The following is an 11,460-nucleotide window of genomic DNA, read 5'->3' on the forward strand; positions in this document are numbered from 1 at the left end:
TTTCAAAACAAATGCAGACCCATTTGCAAAAGAAAACTATCACCGACTCCCACTATGTCACATGAATTGTTATTTCCAAGATGCACACAACCTATCTTTCCACTGTCATAAGCGGAGAACCATTCCCTTGTGGATGGGGGATCATGAGTGAACATCCTCTCTGAGGATCTATTTTAAAAAAATTGTTGTAATGGACTTGTACCAGCACCATTTCAAGTCAGAATGGTTGACCAAAGGACGATACAACCTCTTGGAATCCTAAGAAGATAGGAAATAACTATTATCGGACTCTCCTTCATAGTTACATTTGTGGTACTCAGGATGGAGAAAAGAGATTGTGCATATTCCATGTTATTGGGGAGGCCATGGTTAAGAGCTGCCAAAGTAAAACAAGACTGGGGATCAGAAAGAATTACAATCACGAAAGGCAAAAAGAAGTTTAAAATCAATCTCTCTTTAAGGAGAAGCTTCCCAAAACAAGCTCAGCCACTACAAGCAGAGGGCATCAATATGATAGATGAATTTGAGGAAGATGAGGAGGAAATTTTCCTTAGGTGAAATCCTATGGTTTTCCCCATATTTGAAATTGATGTAATCAAAATTATTGATCAGTATACATCAAATCAACAAACAGAGCCATCCGACCTACATTCGACCATGGTAGAACCGAGCACGGTCGAAAAATAATTAAAAGCAGATTCTATCAACCCTAGTTTCACAGGTGACAATCATGCACAACCAGATGACCCACTATATGAGGATAGTCAGAAATCAATTGCACATGCCATCTAGAAGCTGAATCTCAATTTGAAGAGCATATGCAAAAGAGTGCTAGAGTCTGACAAGATGACTTGGAGGAGATGAACCTTGGAGACCCCCAAATAGTTTTGGTAAGTACAGATCTCCCTCCACGTTTAAAAATGGCTTTAAAAAACTTATTGACAAAGTATAAGGACGTCTTTGCTTGGCATTATATTGATACGAAGGGAGTAGACCCTAAGTTCTATCAACGCAGAATCAACTTAAATCAAGATGCTATGCTAGTGATACAGGGAAGGTACAGAATGAATCCCAACTATGCAAAACAAGTTAAAGGGGAAATTGATAAGCTATTGAGAGTTTGTTTTATTTATCCTCTCACTTATGTTACATGGCTTTCACCTATTGTGATTGTGCCCAAAAAGAATGGAAAACTTAGAATATGTGTGGATTACAAAAAGCTCAATGCTGCCATGATTACTGACCCTTTTCCTCTACCATTTTGTGATTCCTTACTAGATGCTGTAGCTGATCATGAAATCTATAGTTTTCTTGATGGTTTCAATGGGTACAACCAGATAAGAATGGCACCAGAAGATAAAGACAAGACATCATTTGTCACTGAATGGGGAGTCTTTGCATCTAATGTTATGACATTTGGTCTTAAGAATGCTCCTCCAACATTTTAAAAATACATCTAGGAGGTATTTGCTGAGTATCTTACATTTATCATGAAAGTTTTCCTTTATGATTTTTCAATATTTGGGAAAAAAGTGGAGCATCTACAACACCTCAGTTTATGCTTTGCCAAGTGTAGAATGGCTGGTCTGAGCTTAAACCTAGCCAAATGTGCATTTGCTATTAGTAGAGGAATTCTACTAGGGCATATCATCTCACAAGATGGAATGAAAATAGATTCAAACAAAGTTTCAGCCATTCAACATGCCAAATCACCCCAAAACATCAAGCAGCTTCAAAGATTTATAGGCCAAATTAAATGGCATTACAGATTTCTTAGATACCTTGCTGACATTTGCTATCCTCTCACAAAACTCACACAGGAAAGAGAGCCATACATCTGGGGTGATGCACAGCAATATGCTTTTAATATCCTAAAGAAAATGTTGATGATAGCTTCTCTACTACAACCCCCTGATTGGACTCTTCCATTTGTGGTTTTTGTTGATTCTTTTGATGTAGCAGTAGGTGCAGTTCTTATGCAACAAAAAACACCAAAGTGGTTCAGACCAATTTACTATGCCATCAGAATCTTAACTTAGCATGAAAGAAACTATGCAGTCATAGAAAGAGAAGCACTTGGAATGATCTATGCATTGCACAAATTCAGACATTATTTATTGGGCAACAAGGTGCATTTTCATGTGGATCATCAAGCTCTCATTTATTAAGTGAATAATCTGCAATTAACAAGAAGATTGGCCAAATGGATGCTTTTTGCAAGAATTTGCTATAGCATTGTGCACAGGCCTAGAAAGCCAACATGCCATTGTTGATTACTTGAGCAGGTTACTATTAGCAGAAGCTCCAATAGGCATACTCATCAACCAATATCCCCTTATGACCTTTTTAGAAATGGGGACTAGATTTTATTGGACCCATCAAACCTCCAGCAAAGTTTTCAGGTAACTAAGATATTTTGGGTGCCACATACTATTGTACAAAATGGGTTGAAGCTGTAGCACTCAAAACATGCAAAGCTAGAACTGTGGCACATTTCCTTTATCACAATATTGTCACCAAGTTGGTGTTCCTATTGAAATTGTGTCAAACAAAGGAACACATTTCCTCAACAAAACAATCAGGAAGATGACTAAAATGCACATGATATTGCATAAAAAGTCTATAGCCTATTACCCACAAGCTAATGGGCAGGCTAAGAGCTCCAATAAACTGATGAAAAAGGTCTATAGAAGAGCAGTTGTTGATCACCCTGAGGATTGGGATCAGCACTTGGATTCAATACTATGGGTGCTTAGAAGGCACACAAGGTTGCAATTGGATTAACACCTTTCAGGTTGGTATATGGCTGTAGTACCTATGGAATTTCTTATAGGTAGCCTGAGAGTGGCAATAGATAATAGATTATCACCAGAAGATTCTATCAATGCAAGATTAGAACAACTTCTGCAATTGGATGAGGATAGGCTCACAAGTTCACATACTACTGATATAATTCAGAAAAGGAGGGTAGCATGGATAAATAGAAACATAAAGTTCAAATAGTTCAAAAAAGGTGATTTAATGTTAATGTTTAACACAAAGTTCGGGAAAATGCCAGGAAATTTCAAGCTCAGATATGATGGTCCCTTCAAGGTGCTTGAGGTTTTTGATCAAGGTACCTTTAACTTAATTGACTTACATGAAAACGTATTTGACAAACCAATCAATGGTTTCAAGCTCAAACCTTATATTGGACTTGACCCCATTCAAGCAAAGATAAACACAATCTCTCTACAGCTCTACAAAGACCTCAATCAAGATTATATATATGTTTCAGCTATTCAGATTGACAAATTTATCTTCAACAGCCTCCGACAAACACACATACAACATGCTGTTTCATCTACAACAGCATTCAAGTAAGCTCTGATCTAGACCAGCCCAATCCAATCAGTGATGTAGGTACGCCAAACTTAAACGAAATACCCCTAGTGGTGAACCTGGCCCCAACGACCATCTAACAACCGTCCGATGAGGAAACTTCTAACTCTGACTCCGACTACCTGACACGTGCGACATCACTGACCCCATTCAACCTCACTTCAACTCTCTGACTCTGACATCCTCTTTCACTCCACTTCATGCAAAAGGGAACACTCTGCCTCCCGCCTCCCCAACTACTTTTTTGCCATTCGACATCGCTCCGATGTACTGAAGAGTTTTCGACAATGCTCCAACCTTGCTCCAACAATTAGGGAATCTATCTCATGCATACTCAATTCTCCGTAGCAATAGGATAGCCAACAGACGTACATGGTATGAATTGAAACATTGTTGACAAGCCTGTTCACTCACATGAGGCTCACATCTCCACATTAGTTGTTCTCCCCGACCTCTCCCCGACGAACTCCATCATCACAAATCCATCCCGCAGTGCTAAATGCAAGCTGATAAGCAATCCTTCACACACCCAAAACCATTGCTAGTTCGTTGCATGTGCCACTGAAAACCGTCCATTGCAACACAAGATTGACATAATCTTTTCCCATGAGCCCCCTCTACACATGGCACCCACCAAACGTGGTCACCGTCTCACATTTGCTAGCACATTCGAAGATCCCGAGTCCAACCTCCAACTTTTGAGCACATCAATGCTCCTTGACGTAGCCATGGCTCCTAAGCAATCTCTAACCCCCGCTCGAAAAAGTTCATGCCAAATCCCGACCACTAAGAAGATTGTCGACATACTTGATCCAGGCTGAATCAGATGACGAACCACCTCTTCCACCGTAAAAAAGGCCGATGCTCATAGCAAGCTTCGCCAATTTAAAGATGTCATTGGACTTGTGAAAGCATAAAAAATGACTGAAAAATATTGGCTTATTGCAATATATGCAAGCCTAACCTGGGCATCATGGAAAGCTTCCTCGTAGGCTCTCACACAGTACGAAAGTTTCCAATGCAGCAGAAGTATGCTCGCTGACAATATCATGCTTTCCCCTGAGATTATTGCATAAGTTTTTCAGCTTCCAATCACAAATGAGGAGGTTGTCTACAAAAAAGATGTTGACTCCTACATGCAGAAAGAGTTTAGCCCTCCGAAGACACAAAAGAACTACTTTTTCATCACAACAACATCCAAGATTTGAGGAGATGACAACAATTTGTGTGGTATCTTGAGTGGATGTAGCTGCTTGTCAAGACTAACACTATGAGCAAAGATTCCTATCCTACCCTCAGTGCAGCTAAGAAGGGGACCAAGATTTCATGGGCTCATCTCCTACACTCTTGACTGATGAGCAAAATTGCTAAAAAAGGCTTGAGCACCTCTAAGTAAGGGTCCAAGTCTTCCACTTTTTGCAAAATGTTTTACCACCGGGAGTGCCAGGTGAGCCACGCTTGGGCTCCACACTCCATCCATTGTATACTATGCCTTGTATCACTTAAGTGTTCACGATTTATTCTATACATGATACTTAATTTGATTGTGGTGTTCATGCTCTTGTGTATTCTTTGCTTCCACTTCCATTCATATACATAATCCCTTTGGATTTGACCTATCACAAAATATTAAAGATAATTTTGAGAGTTCTACATATGTTGATTCCAACATTTAGATTGTCAATAATTATCCAATTAAAATGTTGACTTGATAGATTGCCTATACAGACCTTCAAGGTCAAGCCAACATAGACTATTATTAATTTACAAAATTCAATTCTAAAACTAATGATGGCAGCACCAGAAATCCAATTCCTAGTTCACTTGGACCAAAACTGCAATAACTTTTCCACTGTAACTCTCTTTTCAAAGATTTTTAAATAAAAAGTTAAAGGGCAAGTGTCTGTATAACATTTACAAGAAAGCATTCAAGCAATTAGCATGGCTAATGCTTGAATTATTTCCAATTTTTGAGTAGAACACCTCCAAAAAAATATTTATGTTAAGGTGACCTAGAACATGAGTCATACTTTTATGATTAAACTTTGTAAATTTTAAAATATTTTTTATTTTATTTAACAATAAAATTGTGACTTTTATTTTTTATATTTTTGTAATTTATAATTATCTTTTCACTTTTAAATAAAATTATAATATTTTCATTTAAATACTTTTTAATTTTTGTATTTTATTTATTTTTCTTCCCAAATTTCTTGAAGGAAGATAATTTTTTTAATATTAATAAATATCTAGTACGTCCCCAAATACATTGAAAAATGGAAAATTCTCATTGATTAGTTGTGGAGAAGAGAAGACAGGTGAAAAGGAAGAGGGAAAGGGCATGATTAAACTAAGGAATAAAGGGGGGAGGGAGGAGTTTAAATTAAGAGGGACCACTTAAGAAGGGGGCATTAAAGAAGAAGGCACATGCTAAAAGAGGAGGGGTAATAGGGACCATTTGAAGAGGGTATTAAAGAAGAAGGCACTTAGTAAAGGGGGAGGAGGAAGACGGACCATTTATAATATTTTAGTTAGCACTAGGTATGCTCTTCCACTCTATAGTGTGTTAGCTAGAAAGAGTGGGACGAAACTTCTAAAAGATGCATGGAAATGTCATCTATATGATAAGCATCATATAGGGATGTATGCAAAGAATGTAAAAAGAAGGTGTAGGTATTGAAAGGAGTGTGAGAGGACATGTGATGATTTCTATCATGGTAGATGGTCCAATATGCAATCAATCTAACCCATGAAAAAAGAGGGCTGTAGACAGCTAGAGAGGAGTGAAATCTACGAAATATCCAAAAGTTATTAGAAAAGCTATGCAAAGGGAAGTGAATCTGAAGGCCAACTGACTGGGTGTGAAGGAGGTTCTTGGTATCCGAGCAAGTCCACAAAAGATGCGAAGTTGTTTCTCTGGGATAAGAGGAGCACTGATAATGCGCAAGTGCAATATGGCATCGGGCCAGTGTGGTCCCTACTAGAAAAACCATTCTTCCATATATGAGAGGTCTATTCAACCACCAAATCTCATTAGCATGATGCTATATCCACAACAGGGGAATCAACAACATATATGCTCTCGCAACAATCAATTTCATCATCAAAAGGTTCTAGCAACTAGTCTCAAGTCTTTGAAGTTTCCAATCCTCTAGTTGATCTTGCACATCTGAAGATGAGGAATCAGGATAAATGGCTAAATTAGCTCCCACAACTTGTACCATATAGACCTCGAGCGCACATCTAGAGCATAATGACTATTCACTGTAGGAAAGGACATGAAAGTCCCGTCATCCTAAATGCAAGAAAATATGCCTTTCAAGATTCTACCATAGCAAGAGTTATGGGAAAGAGTCTACTCCAATGTATGCTCTCTAATGCCATACTATTATGCCCGTCTGGTGGACATTCAGACCAACAAATATATTGCAGGATTACTTTCAACTTAGCAATCAGTTGGCTATAGAAAGGACTGCCAAGGATGTGTCCTTGAAAAGAGCTCATAATAAAATCCCAAAAAGTGGTCTTCCAATTACCAAAAGCATGTGTACAAACCTTAGTGCACATTCTAGTGAACATTTGCATCCATGGCTCCTTTTGAGCTGCAAAAGTAAGTAGCATGGTAGCTTTCAAGCAATCAAATCATGGTGGAGATTTAGGATGTTGAGCCCTCCATGCATTTTGGGAGAACAAAATAGCTAGGCTTTCTTGTCTTTTCTTGCTTTTCAAAGGTAGTCCATTGCTTGTGACTAAAAACATCCAAAGTTTTCTTATTCCATGCTATGAGTAGTAAGTGGACCTTATATAAGCCATGATGATTACTTGTATGATGTGCAAATGCACATGCAATGGCCAAGTAACCAACAATCAAGTTTTTGTTGTATGCATTGCACCATCTAAGAAGCTTCCTACTTTAAAGATATGCACTAGTTAATTGGAGATCCCAAATGGTGTACTATTTGTCTTGATTCCAAAATCCGACCAGGTCATAATAGCTCATGCTAATCTTTTGTAAGTCAAAGGCAAATTCTTAGACCTTTGAAAATTAATATGTAACCCAACAGCCAATTCATGTAGTTTCAACGTATCCGTGATGAAACGCGTGTTTGACTGAGTGTTGCATGGAAAGTAAAAAGAGTTTTGCATATGCTTGGGCCATGAAATACTTACCATTCAAAAGTTGCAAGCCATGCAAGCTACCCTCATTTGTAAGTATATCCATGTATAGTAGTAGTGGATGGGTAGCAATGGCATAAAGTAAAGCACTAAGAGGGAATCCTTGCCTGACTAATCTACCCAATATCCAAGGGCGGGAGAGATCACCACCAATCATGCAACAAGCAATATTATTTTGATATAACCAGAATATAGCATTACACATTCTTGAACCAAAACCCAATCAGTGCATCACCTGAGCAATGCAATCCCATTCAATAGTAAATTAGCACATCTTTCTTTGTATAATTGACATATTCGATGCCTATATATGCATTGGCAATGTTGTCATGTATTTGTCTTCGTGGCACAAAACTATACTGGGCTGGATTTAGACCTACATGAAGAACCCCTTTCAATTGATTGGCTAACATTTTTGTGATTAGCTTTTAGATAACAAGCAGCAAAGTGGTGGTTTGCCAACTAGTAAGAGTTTCACACTTTTTTCCTTGGGGGACCAACTTAACTAGTCCTTCTTTTCATGAGGAGGGGAGGATTTCCATCTCCCAATAGTGATTAACCATCCAAAGATTTGTATCCTTGAGTTGATCCCAATATGCATGAAAAAATTCCACTGTAAGTCCATCCCATCATGGGCATTTTCATGCATCCAAATAATTTAATGCATCATCAAGTTCGCTCCAAAAAAAAGACATATCTAAATTAAGAGCATCTTGGGAAGGCACAAGAGGCATTACAGTATCCAAAAAAAGACTTTTGGATTCAACATGCGGTGGATTAAGTGGCGGTGGTGCTCCAAACAATTGGTTGAAGTAGGACAAACATTCAATTTATACTCAAAAGTGTCAATTGTACAAGTCCCATCCATTCTTTTAACTCGAGCAATAGATTGTTTTTGTCTAGAAGTATGCAAACTTTTGAAGAAGCTTTTTGATGAGCAACCCTTGTCCTCAAATGCTTTTTGTCTTTCACAGAATTCTTTTACTCTCGGGGGGATGCAAATCCAATATATAGGAAAACTAGTTTCTCAATGATCCTACATAATGCATGCAATGTACAAATGTGAACATTGCATAATTGGATCTCAAGAACTGCTTTGAAATTTTTATCTACTTTATCTCTGTTGGGTTCTCTTTTCCACCATTTAGAATCTAAGACATGTGCTGGTTCGTTGTAGTACAAGCAAGGAGACTTTGAGTTACCCCATTTGCTTATATTGAACATACACTTCAGTGTTTTCAAGTCACCTGCCATATGCCATTCAATTTGAAAATCACCCTTCCTTGGAACATGAAGATGATGTCCTTGAACTTAACTCTTTATAGTTGATGGTATTTCTATTTGATGAAATACCTAATAAAGTCTTCACCTGTCATTTAAAACCACAGGTTTGCAAGACATGTTATATAAAATTTATAACATCTCGAGCAAAGGAGCAATTTGGAAGCTGATAGTTTACATACCTCAAATGAGCCCAACCACCATACGTGCTTTTTTGATTGGACATTAAAGTACTTTGAGCTAGACTTTGTGATCGATTGATCAAGTGCTTGATTCATCAAAGTGATAGAAACTCAATCTATCTTTTTTTCCTTGACAATTTCACACTCATCCAGCTTCACAACAAACTTCAAAACTCCTTTATGCCTTTATCCCCAACAATCTCCCACTTAAAGGCAATGTGCCCAAAAAGAGGAAGAAGTGTACATAGAAAACATATACACAAAATACAAGAGAATCTAAATCATGAGAAACTCAGCCAACACCCATCTGTACTCTACAATGTGCAAAGCGTTGCGGGTTAAGACTCTTGGTTAAAAGATCTGCAGGATTGTCATTAGTGTGTACTTGAACAAGCTGAATACACTTATCCTCAAGCACCTCTTTAATAAAATAATATTTCACCTCGATGTGTTTCGTTTTGGCATGAAACACAGGATTACATGCTAGCTGAATAGAACTCTGACTATCACAATGCAAAATAGGAACCTCTCTTGATAAACCAATATCTCCCACTAGACGAGATAACCATATGGCTTCTTTGCATGCCTCTATGGCTGCAACATATTCTGCCTCGGTGGTAGATAAAGCAATGCATTTCTGTAAGTGAGAGACCCATGAAATAGCACCACCACCTAAGGTGAAAACATATCCTTAGTAGACTTTCTTTGGTCTACACATCCTGCAAAATCTGAGTCTGTGAACCCATGAAGAACCAAGTCTTTCTTGCCAAAGCAAATGCACACATGCATTGTGCCCTTAAGATATCTCATGATACCTTTCATGGCTTCCCAATGCTTCTTGCCAAGTGTTGCCATGTATCTACTGACAACTCCCACTCCAAAGGCAATATCTGGACGTGTAGCCACCATTGCATACATGAGACTACCAACCGTGGATGCATAAGGATCTTGGCCATTTTAGCCCTCTCAACATCTGACTGTGGGCTGTCTTTCTAACTGAGTTTCACATATGGAGGCAATGGAGTACCAAGAATCTTTCCTCCCTCCATATTGAAACACTGCAAAACCTTGCCAATGTATTCCTTATGAGACAAATAGGGCAATTTCTGACTTCTGTCCTGTATGATGCACATCCCTAAAATGTGATTTGCATCACCAAGATCCTTCATATCAAATGTCTTATGTAGTCCCATCTTCAATGCATTGATCTCATACCGAGATTTGCCTGCAATAAGCATGTCATCAACATAAATGATGAGCAAAATAAGGCTATCATCCTTTGCTTTCTTGGTATAGAGACAGTGATCAACATCACTTCTCCTAAACCCCTGAGATTGCATGAAAATATGGAATTTGAAGTACCACTCCCTTGGAGCCTGCTTCAACCCATATAAGCTCTTTTTCACCTTGCATACCAACTTCTCTTTGCCTTCACTAACAAACCCTTTTGGCTGTACCATATAAATCTCCTCATGAAGATCACCACGGAGAAATGCAGTCTTGACATCCATCTGACACAAGTCCATATACTCATGTGCAACCAATGCCAAAATAGCCCTCAATGTTGTCATTTTCACTACAGGAGAAAAAATTTTCATCAAAGTCAATGCCCTTCTGTTGCTTGAACCCCTTGGCAACCAATCTTGCCTTGTATTTGTTCTCAGCATTAGGAGTGACCTTGATCTTATAAACCCATTTGCATGGTCATGCATTCTTTCCAGTTGTTACTTTCACCAAATCCCATGTTTTATTTTTGATAAGAGAATCCATTTCTGAATGCATGGCCTTCTCCCACTTTCTCTTATCATGCCTTCTCATTGCTTCCTGATAGGATGAAGGCTCACCACAATATGTCAGCATGACAAAATCAGCCACGTAGTTCTGTCGTGGAACAAACCTATCAGGAGGTTTGGAGACTCTGGTGGATCTTCTTACCCAATCATCTTGATTGGCTGGTTGTTTAGCCTGCATATCAGCCATATTATGTGGCTGTACCACCTCCTCTGGTTGTCCTACATCACCCAGATGTGGCTCTATCTTGGGCATATCAAAGGCAATTTGATTGGGCTGATTCTCAGCCTCTATTCCCTGTGCATTAGGGACATTTGTAGTAGCACCTTGTTGCATATTATTGGGCATACTTTGCTGTCTATTCACAATGATTTCTTCAAAGACAACCTTCCTATTTTTTGATTTTTGAGTGGGCTGCCTGTGCATGCTTCCCTCATGAAAAATCACATCATTGCTACGTATAATCTTCCTTCCAACAGGATCCCGCAATCTATACCCCATTTCACCACTGTCACCATATCCAATAAAGATGCATCTCTTTGACTTTGGTTGGAGTTTGTTGCACTGCTCTTTCCGTACGTGCACATACGCATCACAGCCAAACACTCTCAAGTGTTTATATGAGGGTGGCTTGCCATACCACTGTTCC

The sequence above is a fragment of the Dipteris shenzhenensis genome, chromosome 23, assembly GCF_047967505.1.
Source record: "Dipteris shenzhenensis isolate YYH24624 ecotype China chromosome 23, Dip_SZ_1.0, whole genome shotgun sequence".
In the NCBI taxonomy this organism is placed as follows: Eukaryota; Viridiplantae; Streptophyta; class Polypodiopsida; order Gleicheniales; family Dipteridaceae; genus Dipteris; species Dipteris shenzhenensis.